The sequence below is a fragment of the Felis catus genome, chromosome D1 (genome assembly GCF_018350175.1).
Source record: "Felis catus isolate Fca126 chromosome D1, F.catus_Fca126_mat1.0, whole genome shotgun sequence".
Classification (NCBI taxonomy): Eukaryota; Metazoa; Chordata; class Mammalia; order Carnivora; family Felidae; genus Felis; species Felis catus.
This window is the reverse complement of record NC_058377.1, coordinates 82159548-82186596: the sequence shown is the minus strand read 5'-3', so window position 1 is coordinate 82186596 and position 27049 is coordinate 82159548. Positions and strand designations below refer to the sequence as shown.

General features: G+C 39.3%; 1 long non-coding RNA gene and 1 other non-coding gene across 2 annotated transcripts in view; one reads left to right on the top strand and one right to left on the bottom strand.

Moving 5' to 3' along the window:
* Window positions 1-547: 547 nt before the first annotated feature.
* LOC123380553 overlaps window positions 548-27049 on the bottom strand; it is a 41344-nt gene continuing 14842 nt past the window's right edge. The window contains exon 2 of the long non-coding RNA XR_006586462.1: window positions 548-843. This is a non-coding gene — a long non-coding RNA (uncharacterized LOC123380553). The remainder of the gene's footprint in view (window positions 844-27049) is intronic.
* Window positions 4376-4482, top strand: LOC111556891. Its single transcript, XR_002736597.1, has one exon. It is a non-coding gene; the product is annotated as a U6 spliceosomal RNA (small nuclear RNA).

Genomic DNA, 27049 nt, shown 5'->3' with positions numbered 1-27049 from the left:
ACAGAGCCCGATGTGGGGCTCAAACCCATGAAGCTGTGAGATCGTGACCTGAGCTGAAACCAAGAGTTGGACGTTTCACCTACTGAGTCACCCAGGTGCCCCTCATTGCTATGTTCTTAGAGGGTCTCATGACTTCCTGTATATCTCAACAATAGTTAATATCAAGCTGAATAATAAGCACCAGAGAAACTTTATGAAAGTTGTTTTTACCAGTAGAAATTAGAAGACAGATATGATCTAATACTCCCTGCACATCCCCTGCCCCTTAAGCACTAAGCAGATATACAGCAAAAGTGCAACTCTTTCTGCCCTGGGCTACTTAAACCTATGACGTTGCAGCGTACAATGTCTCATGAATTCTTTCTTGACCATTGTACATGGCAACCTACAACCCTGCCATTCACTCAATCCCTTGGAATCATGTTGCTCCAAGGCTGGTTGCTGTCCCAACCCATGATTGTATTTGATGACCGAAACACACAAATCATTTGACTGCTAACTACCTCTGAGAAGCCAAAATAACGAACTTGGTGTTACCAGTCCCAGAGCTGTGGCAATATTTTATATTTCTCCCATCTGCAGTTCATTTCAGAGTAACTGAAACAATCTTGCGCCTCCGTCTTCTAGCTTTCTTCTCAAAGGTGAAGTTCAACAAAACTTCCTTCTCTTTTTGACCCTGATGTTAGCAAAATCCCTGAGAACTCTTCCTCCAGGATGTTCCTCTTTGTTGACAGAGAATGTCATCTGAGAAGAAAGGTTGTCCCCATCTCTTAGGTACAGTTTCGAACCTGGAAGGCTCTAGTCTGGGTAATTCCATGGAGCCTTGGCCCACGTGGGAAATACCTGAAAGGAGAGAGAAAATACACAGCTCATGTGCTGGCACTCCCTGTGCCAATACCTCCATGCACATGGCTAAAGGAGCATAGTGCTCTTTCCAGCTGATCCCAGCCTGAACTCAGAGTTCTACTCAGGCCAATGCTCAAGACAGCCATCATCAATCAAGAGCTGGCAAGTGAGATAAAGCCAATTAGCTGTAAATACCAGTGAGGCAGAACCTTTCTCCTAAGGTTCAGTCTTAAAGTACTCAAGCAACCTTTTATATACAGCCTTCTGTTGTGCCAGAATTGGAAAGTGGCCTTCGTTCTGTAAATTTATATGTACTTGGGCTCCCTGTGATGGTGTTCAGTTCAGATTGGTAGGCTGCTTTAAGAAAATATTATTAAATGGAGGAATTCTGTTTTGGGTGAAAATTTATAGGCTGAAATGGTCCATATGAGGTGATTTTGTCCTTTCTCCAAGGCAATCCTCCACTTTATTTTCTATGTTTGCTGTTTAGGTGCTAGGAACCAAGGTTTTTGCAGCCACCATTGGAGACCAACACAATTCCTTTCCCATATTTTTCCTTGCTGGTAGAATCAGATTTCACTTGGTATTCCTAGGGCTTTATTTGGTCTTTGGGGCAATGTGTCCATTCTGATTACTTGGTGCTATGCTTTATCTGATGTTGAATATTTTGAATATCACTCTGTAGTTGTCCACCCTCTGTATGGTCCTGTGTTCAGAGAAGGAGCCCCCCTCACTGCCAGAAGTGAATTGCAGTTTTTCTAAGCCAAAGTGACCTCATTCCCCTTGCCAGTGATTGGTTTAGGCATTCACATGTAGCCCCATGTAGTAAGTCTAGTGGGAAAGCTTCTGGGAAAATGTCTTTAGTATTAAAAAGAGAAGTCCAAAGGGCTTCACAATAAAGTTGGCAGATTAGATACGTGTATTCCCCACTGGCCCTTTCCAAATCCCCAATAAAAAGACAGTAAATGAAAATTCCTTTAAGGCATAGTCTGTAAGAACAAAGAAACTAAGAGAGGAAAGAAGACGAACAAAATTTTTAAAGCTAAAATTTTTAAATGTAAGAACTGACTTAGCAGATCCAAGAACGCTGAATCCTAAGCCATCAGTGCAGAAAGTTGAAAGAAAAAAAAAATTTCACAAGAATACCCCAAAGTATCAGAAAGAGGAAATTCTAGTCACAGGGTAAAGACCAGGCTGAACACAAAAGGATTTTTAAAAATCTGTTAAAGTGGGGGGGCGGGGGTGGGCACGGAAAGAGACTTACAGCCCCCCTCTGTACATGTAGTAATTCCTCTCCCCACACTAAGAAGTCACATTGCAGAAGGAATCAGGGGATCTCTTGCTTTAGGAACACTGAGCAAAGCTGAGGATAGGTTGGCATATTGAAAACAAGGAGACTGAGTAAAATTCCACACACTGCACGTTAAGATCCTCAGACCTCTTCCATAACTTGGGTTCCCAAAATGCTGGCACTCAGGATTATTCCCTTTAGGCAGGAGACTGGAGGATTCTTCTTTGGGTAATCTGTTCAACTAAGGGGGAAAAAAAATCAATGATCATGTTATCGAGGTTTGCTCCAGTAAGTCTACCCAGCCTGATCACAAGGCAGTGCAGGTGACAGTTGACAATGCCCACACTGTGTAAAGTGTTTCTAGTTAGCTTTTGAGTGGTCCTTTCTTCATTAAGATTAGGCTGCAAAGGATCATCAGACATTTGAGGAAGGCTCTGACATGAAGGGCAGAGTCCAGACAGAATATAGAAATATAGAATATAGAATTCTATATAGAATATATATAGAATATATAGAATATATAGAATATAGAATATATAGAATATATATAGAATTCTATATAGAATATAGAAAATCAATTTGGAAGACACAGCTCTGATACAGGGAGAAAAAATTTCAAAGAACTATCACTGATGTCCTCAGAGAGATAAGAGTACATTTTGCATCTGTAAAATAAGAACAAGATGGGTTTTTGTTTGTTTGTTTGCCTTTTTTGTTTCATTTTTACCAAAGAGGTACGGAAGACAGTCAAAGGACAGGAAAGATCTCTTGAAAGTTAAAAATAAGACAGATGAAAAGTTTCAATAAAAGGGTTAGATGACAAAGCTGAGGAAATCTTCCTAAAAATAGAGAAAAAAGTTAAAAAAAATAGATGGGGGGGGCAATAGAGCAAAAAAGATCCAACATCCAAGTAATCAATTTTTTAGAAAAGAGAAAGAAAACCTATGGGGGTAGATATTAATGCAAGAATTTTTTTAGAAGGTCCCAGTACTTAAGGTCGTAAGTTTCCAGACTGAAGGGTTTTACTGAGTGCCAAACGATAATAAAAAAGGGGGGGGTTCACACCAAGGCACATCATTATGAAATTTCAAAACACTGGAGACAAAGAGAGTCTATTATAAAGGTGAGGAAAACCTCAATTACATACTAAGGATCAAGAATCAGAATGACACTTGACTTCTCTACAGTAATACAGGAAGCTGGGAAGTTGCCTTCAAACCTCTGAGTGAAAATTACTTCCAAACTATAATCTATACTCAGAGAAACTATCAAATATTAGGATAAAATTAAGATGTTTTTGGGGCGCCTGGGTGGCTCAGTCGATTAAGTGTCCGACTTCGGCTCAGGTCATGGTCTCACGGTTCGTGAGTTCAAGCCCCGCATCCGGCTCTGTGCTGACAGCTCAGGGCCTGGAGCCTGCTTCAATTCTGTGTCTCCTTCTCTCTCTCCTCACACTATATGTCTCTCATAAATGAATAAATGTTAAAAAAAATTTTTTTTAAATTAAGATGTTTTCAACTATCAATGTCTCAAAAAATTTGTTTCCCATGTACCCCTTCTCAGAAAGGGACTGCAGAATTTAGTCCACCAAAACAAGGGAATAAACCAAGAAAAGTGAAAACAAGAAATCTGGGAAGCAGGGGCTTCAACATAACAAACAGACCCAGGAAACTCCAGGATGACAGAGGAGACTTCAGGGTACCTCCTGAGCAGCAAGCCTTAGGTATCACAGAACCTGCTTGGGATTCTCTCTCTCTCTCCCTAATGCCCCTTCCTTGCTCACTCACACGCTCTCTCTCTCTCTCTCTCTCTCAAAATAAATAAGTAAACCTTAAAAAAAAAAACCCTACAGCACCATTCTTTAAGAAAAAACATAAAAATAAATAAATTGCTTTCATTTCAATTTTCTGTTCCTTGTGTCCACAATCATCCAGTTGATATGGAGACTCAAGCTTCTTCAAAAAAGAAAGGCTAGGGTTCTTGACCCCACTCTGAAAACCCATCACCAATTTATATAGCTCCCTCATTAGTCACATGAACATTTTACTCACTTTCTCTCTCCTGAATCTAGACAATCTTCTGTCTTCCACCACAGCTTCTTCTGGTCACTCACTTGCCTGCTACTTTTTAAGCTAATGACTGGTCACTGCCCTTCTCTATTTCATGGCTGCTTTTCAACTTCCGCTCCCACTGTTAAAATGCATATTGTCTAGTGATTTCTTGAGAAAGGAAATAGGAGTGCTCGCTTCGGCAGCACATATACTAAAATTGGAACGATACAGAGAAGATTAGCATGGCCCCTGCGCAAGGATGACACGCAAATTCGTGAAGCGTTCCATATTTTTTCCGGATGGCCAACAGGCACATGAAAAGATGTTCAGCGTCGCTCCTTATCAGGGAAATACAAATCAAAACCACACTCAGGTATCACCTCACGCCAGTCAGAGTGGCCAAAATGAACAAATCAGGAGACTATAGATGCTGGAGAGGATGTGGAGAAACGGGAACCCTCTTGCACTGTTGGTGGGAATGCAAATTGGTGCAGCCGCTCTGGAAAGCAGTGTGGAGGTTCCTCAGAAAATTAAAAATAGACCTACCCTATGACCCAGCAATAGCACTGCTAGGAATTTATCCAAGGGATACAGGAGTACTGATGCATAGGGCCACTTGTACCCCAATGTTCACAGCAGCACTCTCAACAATAGCCAAATTATGGAAAGAACCTAAATGTCCATCAACTGATGAATGGATAAAGAAATTGTGGTTTATATACACAATGGAATTCTACGTGGCAATGAGAAAAAATGAAATATGGCCTTTTGTAGCAACGTGAATGGAACTGGAGAGTGTGATGCTAAGTGAAATAAGCCATACAGAGAAAGACAGATACCATATGGTTTCACTCTTATGTGGATCCTGAGAAACTTAACAGGAACCCATGGGGGAAGGGAAGGAAAAAAAAAAAAGAGGTTAGAGTGCAAGAGAGCCAAAGCATAAGAGACTGTTAAAAACTGAGAACAAACTGAGGGTTGATGGGGGGTGGGAGGGAGGAGAGGGTGGGTGATGGGTATTGAGGAGGGCACCTTTTGGGATGAGCACTGGGTATTGTATGGAAACCAACTTGTCAATAAATTTCATATAAAAAAAAAAAGAGAAAGGAAATAGGATAGGTCCAGCTCATATTTTAAGGCCAGGCCACATGGTGTCTCTGATGTTTCTTATTGGTTCCCTGCAGTTACAATTCCTATCCTTGGTCCACCCAGCAGGTGTTGGGAGAAGAGAGGCACTGGGGTCACGGTGATATAAGAATGGCTCCCTAGACCCATCTACCACCTCACCAGAAGATTACTGAGGGTAGGAAGAAGACACGTCTTTTTAGAATGGGCTATGGAATAGATTGATTTAATTAATTTCAGATAACTGGCTGCCCTTTTGAAATATCAAAGAGAGAGAGAGAGAGGGAGGGTGGGAGAGAGAAAGAGAGAAAGAGAGAAAGAGAATACACCAACTCCTTTAATGGCCCATTCCTTCTATACTACCTCACAAGAAAGGCATTTTAAAGCCTAACCACATCCTCTTGCTACAATCCTTTTCTCTTGCGGCCTCATTGGAAATGAGATATGGCAGCTTCTCACCCCTTCTCTGGTATCCATTCTGGAAATATTATACCCCTGGGGTAGTCTCATCTCCAGGGAAGAGAGATCTCATTTCTTTACATTGTCATTTTAAGGACTAAAGAAAAAATATCTCATTCATCACATTTATAAAACTTATCTCCACAAAATGAATGTGTTGATCAGTTTTTGTTCAACAGTAATGAAGATATTATGCAAATACCAAAGGCATTATTTTAACTTATGGCATTTTTATTCATAGACTATGTACTGAATACAGTTTAAATATGCAAATCTTTTATCCTTCCATTGATCACAAAATACAGAGTCATTTTCTGTGGGGAGCCAGAAATTCCTGATGAGTAATAGAATAATATGTAAGGTATGCATATAGACTCATAGTACATTATATATATATATATATATATATATATATATATATATACATACACACACACACACAACTAATACGCCTTTAAGTTCATATAAATGTTATGGTAACTTAATGTATGTATATCTATTCTAGATAATGTTATTCTACCTTATGTAGAATAACATAAGGGAAGCTTGAATATGTGTAAATAGATATCTTGGGAGAGGGAGAGAAGAAAGTGGAATCTTTAAATACAGGTATTATTCTGTTCTAAAGACATATTAGCATTTTATTTAATGTTTATTTTTGAGAGACAGAGAGACAGACCATAAACAGGGGAGGGGCAGAGAGAAAGAGGGAAACACAGAATCCGAAACAGGCTCCAAGCTCTGAGCTGTCAGCACAGAGCCTGATGCCGGGCTTGAACTCACAGACCACAAGATCATGGCCTAACCTGAAGTCAGACGCTTAACTGACAGACACCCAGGTGCCCCCATATTAGCATTATATCTTAAATATATATTTTAATAAACCTTTAATACTAACCCTGTGGCAGCCCAGCAAAAATATAATATTGGCCTGGCAGTGGGGTCACGGCTTAGCCAAGAATTTCATTATAAGAGCTAGAAATGTTGTGCCAACTCTATTTTTTAAAATCTTAGATTCCTTTGGAGTAAATAAAAGGAAATTACTTCTGGATAGTCTAATTTAAGTGCTCTGGAGTGGAGCCCAGGCCAGGCACATACACTTTTTTTTAAAGTTCTGTAGCTGATTTTACAGTCCAGCCAGGGCTGCAGACCACTGGGACTCGTTAGTGAGCTTCTGGGTCTACCCAGGAATTTTACTTCCAGGGAAGAGGTAACTGAATTACAGTCCCATAAACAATTAAAAAAAAAAAGTAATGACTGGAACAGAAACTTTTTTGAGAGTTGCAACCATGATTCCTCACAAATGAGTTTTATAGAATATTTTCTGTTCATGTGCATTTCTAAGTGCACATACACTAAATATCTAAGTTACAGCAACAATTGATACAAGGAATATAATGTGCACTCCTTGCCCCGTCACGCCCTTCCTGACTATGGAGTCCACAAGTAAATCTGCAACAAACAAATGAGGTAGGCATTTTTCAGCTTTATTTTGACATTTTTATCTAGCAATTTTTTAAAAAGGGATGGATGAATAAAAAGCACTGGAAGCACAGCCTCCAACATCATAAATTCTCAGGGGCAGGAAGATGAGAGATCCTACTACTTCCTTTTTCTAAGCTTAAGTCATCTCTCAGAACATTATAATCCCCTCATCATCGTAGAGAAATTCAATCAGCGGCTTACTCATGCTGCTCCCTGAGTCTAAGACACTTTTGCTTCTGTAACTGCTTTCTCCCTGTCCTTTCTGCCTTCCAGTCTCCCCTCCTCCCACTGACCTAGTCTGCTGTGGACATTGATGCCACTTGACAATGCCTGTGCCCTTCCCCCCAGTCTCCCAGTATAATGTGCCTCTCCATTTATATCTTTAGTATTGTCTCATCAGTTACCCCAGTTGAGCTCAGGCCTCTGCATTCAACTGTAAATATCTCTACAATTCCCACTGAGGGGCCTGGCCATATCATCTGAAACCACATAAAGATCAATTTACAAATGACAGGAACTATTTGTGTCCAAAAATGTTGGCTTGTATTGTCTTTAACCATTTCCTAAAGAAAAGAGCTATACTCCTAATCTAATTAACAATAAAAGTAAAATCTAGCATTTATTAAACAGTTCATTTACTAAGCCTAGCACTACAGGAAGTGCATATGTATTCTCTTCAGCACTCACATATTACCTATTTTTCACGTGAGGGAATTGAGACTTAGAGAGGTCAAGGAACTTATTTAAGGTTATACCACAGGTAGGTAACTAAATGAATTCAAGCAGAGATACATCATCTAACTTAAAGACCCCCTCATGCTTCTTGATTATGTTCCTAAACTTAGTCTTGAAGGCCATCCATTCTCCCCTCTAATTTATCTTCCAGCCAAACTCCAGCCAAATTATCCTACTTCCTGTTCTCCCCAAACACCATCTGGAATTATGGCAAGGGAACAATCTCTTTCACTAGAGTGAACGACAGAAACTTTCAGAGTTTTACTAGAGAATTGTAGAAGGATAGTGTCCAGGTCAGAGGATAATAAAGTATCTGTTCAGAGGTATCTGCTCACCCCAATGTTTTTCTGCCAGAGTCCTTGTTTTGTTTTCAATTTCTTAAAAACATTTATTTATTTTTGAGAGAGAGAGTGCAAGCAGGGTAGAGGCAGAAAGAGAAGGAGACACAGAATCCGAAGCAGGCTCCAGGATCTGAGCTGTCAGCACAGAGCCTGACATGGGGCTCCAACTCACAGACAAGATTATGACCTGAGCTAAAGTTAGACCCTTAACCGAGCCACCCAGGTGCCCAGGCCTTGTTTTGTTTTCAAAGGCAGTCCAGGGGTGCCTGGGTGACTCAGTTAGTTGAGCGGTTGAGTGTCTGAATTTGGCTCAAGCCATGGTCTCACAGTTTGTGAGTTCAAGCCCCGCATTGGGCTCTCTGCTGTCAGCACAGAGCCTGCTTCATTCAGATCCTCTGTCCCCTTCTCTCTCTGCCCCTCCCAGCTCGCTCGCTCTCTCTCTCTCTCTCTCTCTCTCTCTCTCAAAAGTAAACATTTAAAAAAAGGTAGTCTGTTTCTTTATACCTCTTCTTTCTGTTTATACCAAGTCTACACATCTCTCAAGACCATAGTCATACCCTCTGCATGATGTATTGGCAGCCCATTTACCACCAGGGAAGGTAATTCCCCTTTTCCCATAATTTCTGGTTCACCAACTACACAAATGCATTTAGAAAGGGACCAGATATGAGGTTGTGAGTATTTGCTATATGTGTACTCTACTTGTGGTGGTCAATAGGTTTATGTTAACAGGAGGATTTGGGAACCAGCAAAATATGGGAAGCAGATTAAGCATAACCTTGGTCAAGTGACTTCATTTCTGAGCCTCAGTTTCCATAATCTTTCAAATGAAGAGGCTAGGCTAAATCAACTCAGTTCTTATTCCTTGCACAGTATTTATAGCTTCCATTGTCTGCCACACTGCTCAATTAGCAGGGCTGAAACGACTTACTAATTTTGAGTTTTGCAACAAAAAAGGTGTATCAAAACCCTAAACACACATAACTACTAATCGGCTTCAAGTTTTGCCAGAAATGAAAAACTTCATTGAAATTCTGATTTACCTTGGCTTAGTGATTTGACGTGAGAATAATCTTCACACCAAAACCTTACTCAATAATCCAAATCCAGGGCACCTGGATGGCTCAGCCGGTTAAGCATCCAATTTCAGCTCAGGCCATGATCTCACATTCAAGCCTCGCATTGGGCTCTGTGCTGACAGCTCAGAGCCTGGAGCCTGCTTCAAATTCTGTGTCTCCCTCTCTTTGCCCCTCCCCTGTTTGTATTCTGTCTCTCTCTCTTAAAAATAAATTAAAAAAAAAAAATATATATATATATAAAGAATCCAAATCCAGATAAGCTAAAGCTTTGTGAAAGTACTTTTGTTCCTCTCATTTACTCCTACAACTAGGTCCTTCTGGCTCTTGCCCCCACCACAACCCTAAAAGGGCTTCTGCAAAATCACCAGTGACCTCCCAGTGGCCAAACAAAATGTCTTTTCAAACCCTGTCTTCTACTTGCCATGCCATGGGGATTTCCACCTCTTCCTTTCTTACTGAACTCTCTTGGCCTGCATGACCCATTTCTCTCCACTAGTGCCTTATTTCTCCTGCTGATCTCCTTCATGAGTTTTTTCTCATATTTTCCTGTAAATATTAGTGTCCCTGGGTTCTATCCTCAGTCCTTGTCTCAATCTATGCATTCTCCCCAAGTGATCTCATCTAAACCCCTAATTTCCTAAACAGAATTTCTCATCCTCCATTCCCTCTAGCATTTCACATGTGTATGTAACAAACATCTATACCAGAAATATCCCACAAATACATTAAGGCCAATATATACAGAACTAAATCATTATATTTCATCCAAAAGATATATTCCAATTTCATTAATATGTACATGCATATAGGGGTGCCTGGGTGGCTCAGCCAGTTAAGCATCCAACTCTTAATTTTGGCTCTGGTCATGATCTCATGGTTCGTGATTTAGAGCCCCAGGTCAGGTTCTGTGCTGACAGCTCTCTCTCTCTCTCTCAAAAATAAACATTAAAAAAATACATGTACATGCATACATAATCATGTCCTCCATCACCATGTTCTCTTTTTCTCCCTTTTCTGTAGGTGACAGATGAATATAGGCAATCTAGGAAATAAATGCAACCAAAGAAACAAATGCAACCCAGAAAACCTTATTTCAAGTTCCCACTCCTTAAATCCTTCACACTAAAAATTCCTCAAGTAATTATTTTACTTTATTTTTAAATTAGCATATATAATTGCCTTTTCGTATACAGTTCTATGAGTTTTAACACATGTGTAGATCTACGTAACTACTTACCTCCACAATAAAAGTATAAAACAGTTCCATATTTTGCTCCAAAACATTTTCCTTATGTTATCCCTTTGTAGTGAGTCACTTTCCTTACTCCTTATCCCTGGAAATAACTGACCTTTTCTTTGTCACTATAGTTCTGTTTTTTATAGAATGGCGTATGAATAAAATTATATAGTATGTAAACTCTTGAAAACAGCTTCTTTAAGCAGGTATAATGTCTTTTAGATCAATCCAAATTATTTTGTGTACAAATAATTCATTCCTTTTATTGCTGAATAGTATTTTTTTTAAATGGCTATTTATTTATTTTGAGAGAGAGAGAGACAGCAGGGGAGGGGCAGAGAGAGAGAGGGAGAGAGAGAGAGAGAGAGAGAGAGAGAGAGAGAGAGAGAGAATCCCAAGCAGGCTCCACACTGCTAGTGCAGAGCCTGATGTGGGGCTCAAACTCATGAACCAGGTCACGATCATGACCTGAACCGAAATCAAGGGTCAGATGCTTAACCAACTGAGCCAACCAGGCACCCCTGAATAGTATTTTGTTGTACAGATGCAACATTGTTTGTTTATACATTCACCCTTTGAAGGACATTTGGGTGTTCCCAGTTCTTGGTGATGATGAATAGAACTTCTATAAATATTCATGGACAGATTTTTATGTGAATGTAAGTTCACATTTCTCTAGGGCAAATTACCTAGGAATGGGATTGCTGGGTCATATGCTATATATATGTTTAACTTTGTAAGAAACCACCAAACTGGTATCTGGAGTAGCTATTTTCCTTGCTACCAACAATGTATTGAGTTTCAGTTGCTTTACATCTTCACCAGTACCGATCAATATATATTTTTTTTAATTTTGCCCACTCTGATAGATGTGCCATAGTATCTCATTGTGGTTTTAATCCACATTTCCCAAATGGCTAGTGAACTTTTTTTATATGCATATTTGCCATCTTCTTGTAGAAATTGTTTGGGAGATTTTAGTTCCTTTGTTCTCCCGTATAAATTTTAGAATTAACTTTTATATACCTTCAGACATCTGTTGGAATTTTTATTTGAATTGAGTTAAATCTATACAAAAATTTGAGAATTAAATTTTTGCTATGCTGAGCCTCCCAATTCATAAACACAGTGGTTTTTTTTTTTTGAAAAAATGGGTAGTTTTCTTACAGTTGAATTATGAAGAGTCCTTTTTATATTCTAGATACACACCCTTTTTTGGGTATGTAATTCGCAAATATTTTCTCCCAGTCTGTAGCTTGTCTTTTCTTTCTCAAAATAGTGCCTTTTGATAGAGCAAAAGTTTTTCATTTTGCTCAAATAGAATTCACCAATCTTTTATGGATTGTGCGTTTAGTATCACAACTCTTTGTCTAACTCCAGGTCACAAAGATTTTTCTGCCTATTTTTCTCTTTAAAATGTCATATATTTTATTTATTATTTTTTAAAATTATTTTTATTTTTTTAGAGAGAGAGCAGAGGAGAGGGGCAGAGGGAGAAAGAGAGAGAGAATCTTAAGCAGGCTCAGTTGGTTGAGTGTCTTACTCCTGATTTTGGCTCAGGTCAGATCCTAGGGTCATGGGATCGAGCCCCACATTGGCTGAGCTGAAATCAAGAGTCAGACACGCAAATGACTGAGCCACCCAGGTGCACCTCCATATAAATTTTAAAATCAGCTTTTGTGTGTCTATAAAAATAATGATGAGATTTGATCTGCAGATCAATTTGGGGAGAGTTACATCTTTGCTATGCTGATTCTTTCAAAACATAAAACAGTACATATTTTCACTTATTTAGGTCTTTTTAAATTTATTTTATTACTTGTCATTTATTTTTGTAGTTTCAGCATACAGACTCTGTTCATGTATTTTTAGATTTATACCTAAGTATTTATTTGGAGCTAATGTAATTTTAAAAATTTTGTTCATTGCTAGTATAAAGAAATACATTTGGTTCTTGTATGTTGGCCTTGTATCCTGCAACCTCATTAAACTTACTAGTTTAAAAGCTCTGTCATGGATTCCTTGAGATTTTCTGCATAGATAATCATGGCATCTGAAAATATGTTTGCTTTTTATTTCTTTGTCTTACTGTATTATACAAGCTGGAAAATCCAATACAATGCTGAGTGGTGAAAGTGGATATCCCTGCATTTTTCCCAAATTTATGGAAAAAGCATTCAGTCTTTCACCATTAAATATGATGTTAGCTACATGTCTTATAGATATCCTTTACTGGGTTAAGAAAATTTTCGATTCCAAGTTTGTTAAGAGTCTTTCTCATGAATCAATGTTGAATTTTGCCAAATACTTTTTCTGCAACAATTGATATCATTATGTGATCTTTTTTTTTTTTTTTTACATTGTTAATATGATGGATTCCATTTACTGATTTTCCAGTATTGTACCAATCTCACATTCCCACTACAATCTCCACTTGGTCATGGTATATTATTATTATTATTATTTTTACATATTGAAATATTCAACTCCTTAATATTTTATTGAGTTTTATTATATTTCTGGTCATGAGCCATATGTGGCTTATAGTGGTTTTTTTGTTTTGTTTTATTTTTCTAGTGCTATCTTTGTCTTGGTTTGGTATTTGGGGAATGCTGGCTTCATGAATTGGGAATGCCCTTTCCTCTTCTAATTTCTGGAAGAGATTGTGTAGAATAAGTGTTAATTCTTCTTTAAATATTTGGTAGAATTTGCCAATGCAACCATCTGTGCCTAGAGATTGCTTTTTTGGAAACTTTTAACTGCAAATTCCATTTCTTTGTTACAGAATTATTGCGTTATCTATTACATCTTGGGTGAGTTTGGGTAGTGTGTTGTTTACAAGGAATTATTCTATTTCAATCTGTTTTCAATTAATATCTTTTTAATGTCTATGGCATTTATAGTGATATCCCCTCTTTCATTCCTAATATTGGTAATTTATGGCTTATCTCTTTTTTCTTTGTCAGTATTGCTAAAGGCTTATCAATATTATTAATCTCAAACAATCAGCTTTTGTTTTTACTGATTTTCTCCATTGTTTTCTCTTTTCATTCCATTGATCTCTACTGTTATCTTTATTGTTTCCTTCTTTATACTTGCTTTGGGTTTATTTTACTCGTATTTTTCCAGTTTTTATTTTTTTAAAAATTAGTTTTTTTTTTTTATTTTGAGAGAGAGAGAGAGAGAGAGAGAGAGCATGCTAGTGAGAGAGAGGCAGAGGGAGAGAGTGAGAATCTTAAGCAGACTCCATTCCCAGCACAAAGCCCAATGTGGGGCTTGATCCCATACCTCTGGGATCATGACCTGAGCCAAAACCAAGAGTCGGATGTTTAGCCAACTGAGCCACCCAGACACCCCTAGTTTTTCTTTTAATGGAAGCTTAGGTTATTTATTTGAGACCTTCCTTCTTTTCTCAGACAAGCATCTAATTCTATGGATTTTTAAAAAATTTTTTATGGAAAACTCTGTGTGGTAGAAAAATACTCAGTCCTGGCATTTGGATGCATCAGATTTAATTTGAATGCAAAACAATAATTAATGAATCCATCACCCCATTTCAGAGAAGGGAACAAATGATTCCAACGTCAACTCTCCAGATGGTTCAGTGCAGAATTCATCACAGGGTAATAACAGGCAAGAGCTGTCAGGGAGCGAAGAATAGACAAAGCATCCTATGCAACAGAGTAGAAGCCTCTTATGCAAGACTCTTGATCTTTTCTACCAAAAGGCACCCTGACAGCTTTATGCATTTTCTGCAGCCACATATGCACCTACTTTTATGCCTCTTCTGCTTGGAAACACCAATATGCATTGTGGAAGTGTCCACAGAATGTTGTTTATAATATACTCAATTGCACCCAATGTGATTCATTCAATAAATATTGATAGATTTTTCTGTTGTGAGTGAGAAAAATTCATTTAAGCTCTGTATTTTAATGAATTTAGGGGAGAACACAGTATATACAGATGAAATCTACATCAATCAGTAACAGCTATCATTTATTTAGAACATACTGTGTGCCAAACATTGCATATGCTGTATACTTTACATACACTTAATCTTAATTATCCTATAAGGTATAGAAAATTTGGACGATGGTTTCATGGGAATAATATAGGTTTGGGAAACAGAAACCAAATTTGAATCTCTGCTCTCTCTCTTAACGTGACTTAAGCCAGTTATTTAAACTCCCTGAACTTCAGGGTTGTTTTTTTTTTTTAATTAAAAATGGGGATATGTTGCTGTGAGGATTAAATGTGATAATATATGAAAAGAGCTTGGTTGGGTAGGGAAAGTAGGGGGTTGGATGTCTAAAACGTTGGCTTCTAACCCAATATCAGCACATATTAGCTATGAGAACTTCAGCAAATTACTTACTTAATTACTGAGTTTTGATCTCATATGTAAAATAGGGCATGAATATATGATGGATGAAGGCAGATACATCATCTTCCCCTTCACCACCACAAAATCTCTCTTGTAGGTGTCCCCTTCTCAATGTCAGCAACTCCATCCATCCTCTCAGTTGCTCAGATCAAACAACTTGGGGTAACTTTTGACTCTCCCCATAATTCATAATCTGAAAGCAAATCCCATGAGTTCTACCTTCAAATCTATTTAGATGTCTTCTACCTCTCCTACCTCCTCCCTGCAAGTCATGGTCTGAGCCACCTGTCCTACTGTCATCATCTCCTGATTTTCTCACTTCCTACCTTAATCACCACTAGTATCACAGCAGCCAGGATGACCCTTTTAAAGACACATCAGATCAAATTCTCCAACAGCTTCCCATCTCGGAGTAAAAGTCAGTGTTTACAGTGGCGTAAAAGGTCCTTTCAAAGCTCTCCCACCCCTGCCACTCATCCTAACCCTCCTCAGCTGCCCTACAATCTCTTCTCCTACGTGCTTCCTGCACCTGCTCTACTCCAGGTCCACCAGTCTCCATGCTATTCTGGGAACTCTCAAGGTTCTCTTCCACCTGAGTGACCTTATACTTTCCATTTCTTCCACTTGGTAAGTTCTTTAGCCAAATAGCCTGAAGCCTCCCTACCTCACCTCCGTTAAGTCTTTGCCCAAATTTCATCTTCTTAGCAAAGCCTTCCCTCCCCACTCCATTTAAAACTCCAACAGCTCTCCAACTCTCCATGCAGCACTCTACCCCCTTACCCTAGTTATCTTTCTCTATAACAGTGCTTTATTGTACTTACCTACATTTTGATGTTGCTGCCTGTTCCTCCAACACACACTCACACACACCCACACATGAGAACTCCATGAGAGAAGGTATTTTGGGTTGTTCTGTTCATTGTTGCATCCCCAATCCTAGGATGGTATCCAGCACATGGTATTCTCTCTCACCCTCTCTTGCTCTTCTGCCCTACCTTATTCTTCTCTACTCTCCCTTATCCTCTCCTCTCTCCCCTCCTCTTCCCTCCCTCTCTCTTCCTTCTCCTCTCCTCTCTCCCTCCCTAAAATATCTATGTACTACACATATCATGACAGAATTTCTGGATTCATGGAATCCTAGAGAAAGTGGTATAAAGCCAATCTTAGTTTCCTTAGCTTGTTAGAAACAACCCCACCCCCCCTTCATTGAGGGAGAACATAGAATTAGTGGTTTATGTAATATATGTGTACCGGCAACCTATCATGTATCAGGTAATACTTTAAGATAAATAAGAAATAATCCGAGTCCTCAACTCACTCACTAACTGTTTAGTTTGAGAAAGGATCAAGTAAACATGTAAGAAATGAGAGAAAGGTATTCAAACACAAAAAAATATTTTACTTAGTGAGGAGGGAATTGTGAGAGGTTTAAAAATAGGTCTGATGTGGTCAAGACAAACCGGCAATAACAATCAATTAGAAGACTAATGGCACAGTGTGTTTGGTGCAGAAGTTTTGATCCATCTAGGGGGCTGATCAAGATGATTCAAGTGTTCCTTTGACAATGAGTCATCCATAATCTCATGACTGCTTTTGCCCGTGTTTGTGGTTATGAAATGATCCTCACACTACAATTCCTAATATTAGAAGATTCTGTTCCAACCAGTACAAATTGTTAGGCCAGGGAGTGGGTGTTTATAGTGTGGCATATTTGCTCTCCAGCGGGCAGGGGTTACAGTGAACTCAGCATTTACTGAATAAGAAACACATACTAGAACCTTCACTGATATGCTGAATGGGACTAAACAAGAGGTGCTTGGGGGCACATTCAGGGAAACTCAAAGAGCTGGATGGAGGAATGGAGAAGGTGAATAGTAACAACTGAAGTGTTCCTGTATTAAGAAAACAAAATTGCCCTTCTGAGTAAACATTTAGCAAACTGGCAGATTCATAACTCCAGCATGCAGAGGGCTGAACACGCCAATAGCAATGGCAAAAGGAAGCCTTGAGGACATACCTCCAATTTCCAAACTTTATTTCATTAGCAGAAACTTCTGGAGTGCTGCTTCAGGCCCTGGAGGTCTAACTGTGCAAGGTCGAGGGCGGAACCTTAGACACAGAGAGACATCTGAAGGAAAACACCACACGTCTCTGGGGGACACTTGGGTGGCTCAGTCAGAGAAGCGTCTGACTCTTGATTCTAGTTCAGGTCATGATCTCATGGTCATGGGATCAAGCCCTGCATCAGGCTCTGTGCTGGGCATGGAGCCTGCTTAGGATTCTCTCTCTCTTTGTCCCTCTGCCCCTCCCCTACTCATGTGGGCACGTGTGCTCCCTCTCTGTCTCTGTCTCTCTCATAAATACATAAATAAATAAATAAGCAAGCTTTTTGGGAATTTGGTGATAACAGTATGGGATTTGGTGATGTCACATAGGTTATCTCATCTAATCCTCACAGCATCCCTCACAGAGATAAGTGCTATCATTTTCTTATTTGATAAAATAGAAAACTGGGACTCAGAGATAAAGTGACTTTACCAAGAGGCAGAAACGGGACTTGAATTTTGGTCTTTTCACTCCCAATCCTATACTCATCTTCTCCTACTTGCTGTGATGAAATTCTGGAAAACTGTTTGGAAAGTTCTGGTCTAGAGCAGTGTTTCTCAACTTAAGTTGCATTTTGAAAGCAGCTGGGGATATCTACAAACCCTGATATCTGGTTGCCAACACTAGAGATTTCTACTTAATTGGTCTGGGGTGCAATCTGGACAATGGGGTTTTTTGTTAGTTTGTTTAAAGTAATCTCTACACCCAACACGGGGCTTGAACTCATACCCCTGAGATCAAGAGTCACATGCTCTACTGACTGAGCAGTTGGGCACCCCTGGACAATGGAGTTTTTTAACCCTCCCCCCCCCCACCCAGTGATTCTTCAGGATTCTCAATTCTGAATTGAGAACAACTATGGGGAAATTATTTTAAATTACAGATTCCCTGAGCTCCAACCTAGGCTTATTGAATTAGAGTCCCACAGATGAGTTGAGGTAATTGTGTTATTTTATAATCTTCTCAGGTTGTTCTAGTAAGTAACCAGATTTGGGGACTATGGGGTTGAATAATACCTGCAGATCCAGGTATTAGTCCTACCTCTGTCCTTGTTTGTGCTCTAATAGGGAACTAATTTATCATCACTGCATCTCTGTTGTTTCTTCATCCTAAAATGAGGCTGTTGACATTTGTTCCATCAATCTCTTTGGAATGTTCAAAGGAAAAGTTATGAATGTTTTAAAAGTTGGAACACATCCTACACTTGTAAAGTATTACTATCATTACTCCCCACTGGTGGCCCTGGCTTTTATCTCTAATACTGACTGCCTTCCGAACAAGCCACTTCAGTAGGAGAAGGATTTTAGCCTTCCCTCCCTTTTCTCTCTTTTGCCCTCTTTACAACTCACAAGGAGGCAATGTATGGCTGAGAAAAAGGGTCACTGCAGATTCTCTTTCCCATCAGAGGAAATAATACAGAGGGGAAGCTTGCCCCAGTGAGGGGAAATGGAGAGACAAGGGATTGTATAGCCCCAACTGCAAGCACTTGTCAGAGATACAAATGTAACTAAAAGACTGAAACATTAGCCAATATGCTTTCCCAGCACTCCAATTCAGAAATGAGACTGCCTATTACCAATAACATCTCATCCAATCAGGAGTGGGCAGCTTCTCCAGCCGGGCAACGCCAGGGCTTTCTGCATCTAACTCTATGATGGGAACATTAGGAGATACATAGAGGAAGAGAACACATTATACAGATGCTTTCCCAGTGCAGATCTGACCTGTAGTTCCAACAGTTGATACTCCCCCAATTTGCAGGAGGATGACACAAGGGGACTGATGGCCTTCTTAGAGGTTTGAACCCTGTCAACCCTGGAGAAGACTCTGCAAATTACTAACACCTGGGGGTCACCCCTACAGATTGTGACTTAAATGTTTTCAGGTGGCATCATGTAGTAATCTCCAGGGAGACTGCAATAGGAAGCCAGTATTGAGACTCCAAAGAGAAAGGGATGACAGAGTAAGAGGGACCACTCTGTATCCACTGGCCCTTCCTCTCCCCTAGCAGTTCTTCTGTGGTCTTGCTGCCAACCCACTGCCATCCTGACCTTGACAGAGCATCCATCCTCACTTAAAGCTCTGGGCCAAGTGTCTCAAGTCATGAGAGTGATTCAGCCATGATTTTTTAAAAGACTAAATTTTGAGAGAGAACCAAAGTAAAATGACCAAAAAACACAAGAAATAAATAGGGTTATATGTAAAAAGCTTTGACCATAATCTCTGTCAACTATAGCACTTACTAGCAGCCTGTTCCCGCCAAAAACCCCGATGACCACAACAACCCACTAGCCCATCGTTGCCAAGAGAGTAGTTCCCAGAATATAAATAGGTATTTCAGCCTCTGTGTGTGTGTGTGTGTGTACGTGTGCGCGCACACACACACACACACACACACACACACACACAGAATACTAGGTTAGAAAATACATATGTGAGACCATTTTTTTCAAGTTATCCCTCAGAAAAAAAAGAATTGTTATATATGCCAATTCTTACAGTCTTTTTTATTACTGGGCTCTCTGATAATTGTTTCAGTTTATTTAATTTTTTAATATTTATTTATTTTTGAGAGAGACAGAGCACGAGTGGGGGAGGGGCAGAGATAGAGGGAGACACAGAATCCGAAGCAGGCTCCAGGCTCTGAGCTGTCAGCACAGAGCCCGCCACAGGGCTTGAACCCACGGACCACGAGATCATGACCTGAGCCGAAGTCGCATGCTCAACCGACTGAACCACCCAGGCACCCCTATTTTAGTTTAAACAACAATGTACTGCTTAGGATAGACCCATTAGCTGAATCAATGTGAATTTGAGGTATCTAATTTATAGAGGTTACCTGACAAAACCATTGAATAGAAGGCAAGTAAATTTAACAAAATTTACTAATTATTCCTGAGACTACAACCTCTCAATTTTAATTGTTTCAAGAAAACATTTTTTCAAGATAATTTAATATAATAAAACAGTCACAAATACATACCTAGAGGGTGAATATTTAAAAAAAAAAAAAACACCAAACATCCTGGTATTACTCAATTGGGCACTTGAAGCTGGGAATGAATTTTCTGTAGCCAACGATACACATTCAAAATGTGCTGTGCCTCAAACTAGCCAGGAGATAAGTGCTCTAGAAAGCTGTTAGAAGGTCATAACACAATCGGGGTAATGAGGAAAACACTGATGCCTTTCTCATAAAGTGTGAGCGGGAAAAAAACTTAAGAAATTTTAGTTCAAGAAAGGAGTAGTACTTCTAAATATGTGTATTTTTCTATAATATGTCATTATGAATACCTCTGTTCATTTAAATTTAGAAATTAAATATTATAAGTAAGCATTTTACTATTTCACTCATGTCTGAAGTTGTTATATGTATGCACCCCCAAATATTTTAAAATTTAAAAAAAAGTTTTTTATTTTGAGAGAGAGAGAGAGGGTGCAGGCAAGAGAGGATCTTAAGCAGGCTCCCATGCTCAGCACAGAGCTTGATTGAGGGGCTCAATCCCATGACCCTGGGATCATGACCCGAGCTGAAATCAAAAGTCAGACGCTTAACTGACTGAGACACCCAGGCACCCCTGAGACTCCACATCTTTTAAAAAACTTTTTTCATGGCAGGGCAGCTGGGTGGCTCAGTTGGTTGAGCATCTGACTCTTGATTTTGGTTCAGGACATGATCTCATGGATTGTGAGTTCAAGTCCCACATCAGGCTCTGCACTGATGGCACGAAGCCTGCTTGGATTCTCTCCCTCTGTTCCTTCTTGCTTCTCTCTCTCTCTCTCTCTCTCTCTCTCTCTCTCTCTCTCTCTTCCTCTCTCAAAATAAATAAACACTAAAAAAAAAACTTTTTTCATGGGGAATATGAAGGAATCACCCATGATCAAGTATGAATAGGAGAAGAGTTGATTCTCACAGTACTTTTAGAGCCTTAACTATCTCACAGTCATGTGACTTCCTAAAGTGGGAAACCAATATAACATGGTGTATTTCCCATTCTTATTTGACCCTGTTAATGTAATCTACATGAGACTAGAATTCTACATAATACATATGGGGAAACACTGCTCTTGCCCAAAAGGATCCAACCCACTTCAAAAATAGCTTCCTTTCCTTTAATCTGAGTTAAATACCTCCATGTGTGAGTGCTATCTTACCCACCCACCAACCACACTGAAGCTCTCTCCTGATAAGCTAGTACATTTAATCCAAGAGAAACTTTTCACTTTGTTCTTCTCTGGGTCCTGCCACTCATTGGGCTTCCAACCTTATTGAATGATTGAGATGACAAATGAGCTCACTGTTCAGGTGTGATACTAACCCCTAAAATAGAGAACACTCTGGTCATTTTCAAACTCAACAGTATGATAGTGCCTTAGCATACAACATCCAAACCACCCACCCCAAAATCATACACCAGGTAATGGGGAGTCAAGCAGCATTTTCCATTTGCTAGGCAATGTATTAATATACAATGATGAGTAATAATATGAATTGTAACTACAATGGAGTAAGTGAAACTTGGGTCGTGATACTGATGATAAAATGAATATGATTACCAGTGATATTAATGACCATACATGGAGCATATACTATGTGGTAAGTTCTATACTAAGCTCTTAACATATGCTTCTCACTGATGCCTACGAGATTGGTACTGTAATCTCCATTTTGTAACTAATGAAACTAGGGATTAAAGTTGAAATGACTTGCCCCAAATCACATAACTAGTAAATGGTCCAGCCCAATTACTTAGCCCACTATGACACTGAATTTCTCAATCTTTAATTCTTCAGAGTTTATTCTAAGCAATTTGAGATCAAGGCAGTCCAGCTCCATATTCTGGAGTTACACCTTGAACTCTAAGCGAATGGCTTTTATACAGTAGCTCCAGCTGGTGGCAGACCAAAGGAAATAAAATGGATTTGTAAATTAGGCCTACCTAATATTAACCCAGAACTTCAAAAAGTCAAATAATTGACTAGAAATGGTTTCTGTAAACATTTTTTATATTATTTTTAAAACGATTGTTCTATTATATTTGTTAACTTTTCTATGAAAAAAATCCTGGGAATTATTTCCCCAAGGAGGAGCTATTGGTATGGTAGGAAAAAAAGAAGCTGACCTAGGTTTGAATCTCAGTCTCCACATGACTTTTGGTAAGATATCTAAGCACTTCCTGTCTAAAAAATGGGGATAATTATATCTTCCTTTTAGAGCCATTATAATATAAGTATAAATATAAATCAGATAATGTCCTTTGTAAAGGCAGGCACATAGTATTTGTCCAGCAAATTATAGTTTCCTCCCTCGCTGAAAAAACAATTGTAAAGGGTCCATCTGTTCATCTGCCCTTTAGCTTCTTGGTGTGGGTACCATTGGCAAGTTTCCACTAGGGAGTGATCACACTGTGCTCAGAGTGGTATTTTATTTTCAAGTGGCTCAGATTTGGCTGAAAAAGGTAACACTAACTATAAGGGAGTTCTAAATCCTGCCTGGGCCTTACCTTGGGCAATGATGATACAACTTTCCTGCCTGTGAAGAGGCAGATATATGTACTGATAGAACTTCAGTGATAAAACTGCAAACCACAGCATAGTCTACACTTAGTGCACTTTGGTCAGTGTGCATGCTGGTAGTTCCTCAGCCACCGGGAAATTTTTCTATCCAGAGAATCCTTTAATTCAAAGAACAATCATGGACACTCTTTACATACTCTATTAAAGCCACATAATGCAATTTGAGGTCTTTGATACAAGTCATAATTATAGCTGTTACATCTTCATACAATGGCATATGCAGGAACACTAATATTTTATTTTCTCTTTATATCTTGATTATAAATTATTAATAAAATATCTGTGTAACATTTTTTCAGATTATAACTAAATCTTTACTACTTTGCAGATGGAGGGACACCTTTAAAAAAAAGTCAGACAGGGGTGCCTGGGTGTCTCAGTTAAGCGTCTGACTTCAGCTCAGGTCATGATCTCACAGTTCATGGGTTCAAGCCCCTGTGCTGACAGCTCAGGGCCTGAAGCCTGCTTCAGATTCTGTCTCCCTCTCTCTCTGCCCTTTCCCTGCTAACACTCTGTCTCTCTCTCTCTCTCTCAGAAATGAATAAACATTAACAAAATAAAAAAAAAATCAGACAGTAGAGTTTGTCAATGTGGGGGATGTGACTATAATTTTGGAAAGGTTAAATGTTTCAAAATGCAAATGCTATAAGCAGGAACAGATAGCACACGTATGTTTACATCCTGATGATGCAACTCACTAGTCTCAATTACTTGTCAATAAAATAAGGATAATTTTATATATCTGTGGAGTTGACACAAAGATTAAATAAAATGACCTGTGTAAAGAGCCTAGCAGGAAACCCAGCACAACACAGGCACTCGATAAATATTAGTTCTTTTTGCTTTTTCCTGTATAAAGATGGGCTTCACTAGCAGATTCTCACTGCACAGAAGTGGTTTAAATATTCTTTGGGGACAGAGAAGGCAGCTTTTAGCAGGCAGCTTTAAACCCTCAGAAACCTAGAGTGAACACCAACCAAAAATAAAATAAATTAAGAGTCAGTGTGAAAATTATAAACATAGACATATTCAGTTATTTTTCGTAAAGCTTGTAGAAAACATTTAAAATATGTAAATGAAAAAGAAGGAGGTGAGGAGCTGTCACAACTCAGACAACAGTTCTGTGGCTTTGAAGAGTTTATGCTCATCTTTTTGCCTTGGTTTATCCACCTTCCTCACAGAGATAAAATAGAGAAAACAAAGGAATATACTAAAAGGCTCAACGTTCATCTCCTCAAAGCTCATCTTTATGACATAAAAGCAGCTATTTGTAAGGCAATGCTTAGAATTCCTGTTGCGATGTAATTAGAATGAATTACGTCCTCTTGTCCTCTGTTTATTGAAAAGCAAGGGGAAATCACAGTCTGAATGGTGGCCATTTGGATGGAAATGCCTGATCACCAAAAGACTTACTATGTTGCCTTTTATTTCACAGCAGGGGCAGCCAAATTTAACCTAAATCCCAATGAATACATACATACATAACATACATAATAATTGAATTGAATGAACTACCCAAAATAAAATTTTCTTATATTGATTCATTTTCAGTCATTTTCTTGGGACTTGGAACTGGGTCTTCAACTCACTGGGACCAACAGTTTTCCTTGAAACACAAGGTAGGCTATGGGGCGCCTGGGTGGCGCAGTCGGTTAAGCGTCCGACTTCAGCCAGGTCACGATCTCGCGGTCTGTGAGTTCGAGCCCCGCATCAGGCTCTGGGCTGATGGCTCAGAGCCTGTAGCCTGTTTCCGATTCTGTGTCTCCCTCTCTCTCTGACCCTCCCACGTTCATGCTCTGTCTCTCTCTGTCCCAAAAATAAATAAACGTTAAAAAAAAAAAATTAAAAAAAAAAAAAGAAACACAAGGTAGGCTATCCCATGTTAACTAGCTAACAAAAAGCAATAAGGAAATGATGGCCTACATTTGTAGAAAGAAAGCACTTTTATAGCCATGATTGCATTTGATTGTCAGTAATTCAGACGTGGCAAGACAGATCTTTCTTATTATCCCCATTTTATTTATAAGGAAAGGACACCAGTTCTCTATGGGGATGGGGCAGTATATAACAAGTGCACGTTTTTAGCCAAGTGGGAAGTGGCTGATATATGACAGCAGTGACATCCACCTGCATGCCACTTCCATGGGTTCCTGGGCTTGAGCCTGGGATGTTTGTAGTTAGTTACTAGAATATAAGCAACGTGATTCATTCTGGCACCATTTAAACTTTAAGTTCAGCTGAGGTGCACCAAAGGAGAATGTGCCACCAACTTGATTTATTTGGGTGAATATAAAAGCAGATTACCCAAGGCTTAAAAAGAAAAAAAAAGAAAAAAAAAAAAAAAAACCACCGAAATGGGCTGTCTTTCTTACCCCACCCTTAGGGAGTGTTGGCTAGAAGAACTTACCTATTGTGTTAGATAGCAAAGAGGGGAAAAACAGACTGGGGCAACCCAAAGTCAAAATCAACAACCTTTGTGAATCTGAGCCATGGACTCTTTGCCTAAAGGGGAAGAGGGAGGAACCAAGTTTCCACCCTCTTAATGCAGAAATGACAACAATTGTTGATAGAAAAAGGAAAATCTTTTCCTCTCCTCCCTCCCCAGGAAAAGCATCATTAAGTAACAACACAAGGGTGCCACTCCAAACCCCATGTCCTAATTAGAAACCAAAAATGACATGCTTTATAAAAAATATGCATGTTTCAGATCCAAAATAACAAGAAGGAGAGTGTCTCCAACCCTGGGTGTAATGTGATTACATGCAGTAATTAACAATGAATCTGTAACCAGTCTTGTTGGCTCTGTTCAGATGCCAAGGATGGGAGTCCAGTGGATCATCAGTTATGGGTGTAGATCACTAATCTAAAGGCACTGAAACTTGTGGGTGATGAATGATGGATTTCAAATGGTTGCAGTGACTTGAAGGAAAAGAACAAGGCTTTTGAGACTGAAAAACAGCCAGACACCTGGGTTGTTTCCTGAGTGCCAAATGTCATCCCTCTCTGGTCCACAGACCTCTTTGGGACAGAATCAAACTGAAGGCCAGCATATGCAGCACAGCCGAGACCCAGCCCAGCACTTAACTCTCTGCCAGGCTGAGATAAGCCCTGAGGACATCTGTCCCAGCCAGGAAAGGAGGAGTGCCAGAAAGTCTGAATTCAGCCTGCCGTCCTGTGTTTGCTGGGACTTGCAGCATTGGTATCGACAGAGAGAATTTTGATGCTGGATGGCAAATTCCTGTAGAACTTGGCTTTGAACAAGGCCAAGCAGAAAGATGTCCTTAATGAAGGATTTGGATGATAGATTATGGTTCCATGGTGATCAAACCATTTCAGCCATTCCCACACAGAGGGATCACATCACTATCAATGGAAACAGGCCATATTAAAAAGTAGGACAAATTGGTGGTCCTAGGACAATAGGACAAGTAGGACAATAGGTCTTGGTGTACTCAAAGCTGGGTGTCCCTACGTGCCTCCCTTCTTTCAACATGCCCCACCTTCTTTGCCTTCTCCCTACTTTCCACTCCAGCAAGGTCCAAACCCTCCTCACTGCCTCTGGTTATCCAAAGATCCCTCTCAGTAAACCGATTATCTAAAGGGAGGCCTTGCCTCACTCCAACAAACATTGTTTAAGTCTTATCTATGGGACAAGCAAAATATGATATATAAGAAAGACAAATATATGAAAAATTCTCCTGAGCCTCAATGAGAACAGCCTTATAAATTCACTCAACAACATGTACTGAGTTTCCTACCATGAGCAGGAGATAGTGTGTATAGCTAGGCACGCAGGGGGATATGGGGATGATGAATATGCATTTTCTTCCCTCAGAAATCCCTTAAGAGACAAGATAGGTAGAGCCCAGTCACTGTCAAAGCTTTTAACTGCTCTCTCTTCTTCTGCTCCTATCTCCTGGAATAATAAAAACAACAATAATATAATATAATATAATATAATATAATATAATATAATATAATATAATATAATATAATATAATATATGTGTGTATATAGTATAATACACATATACACATATACACACACATATATATAGTACAGTATAATACTATATATATAGCATAATATAATATAAATCTACCCACCACTCAGGAAGCAGAGTTTTCTTTGTAAAACATAAATCAGATCATGCCATGTCTACTTTAAAACTTCCCAACAGCTTCTCAGGGCACATAAAATAGAATGCAAACTCCTTCTCCATGACTGGCATAATCTTTGCCTACCTTTCCCTCATACTCACTGCAGACACATTGACTGCTTTTCTGTTCTTCAGACATTCCTGCCTTAGGGCTTTTAGCTTTGTAGTACC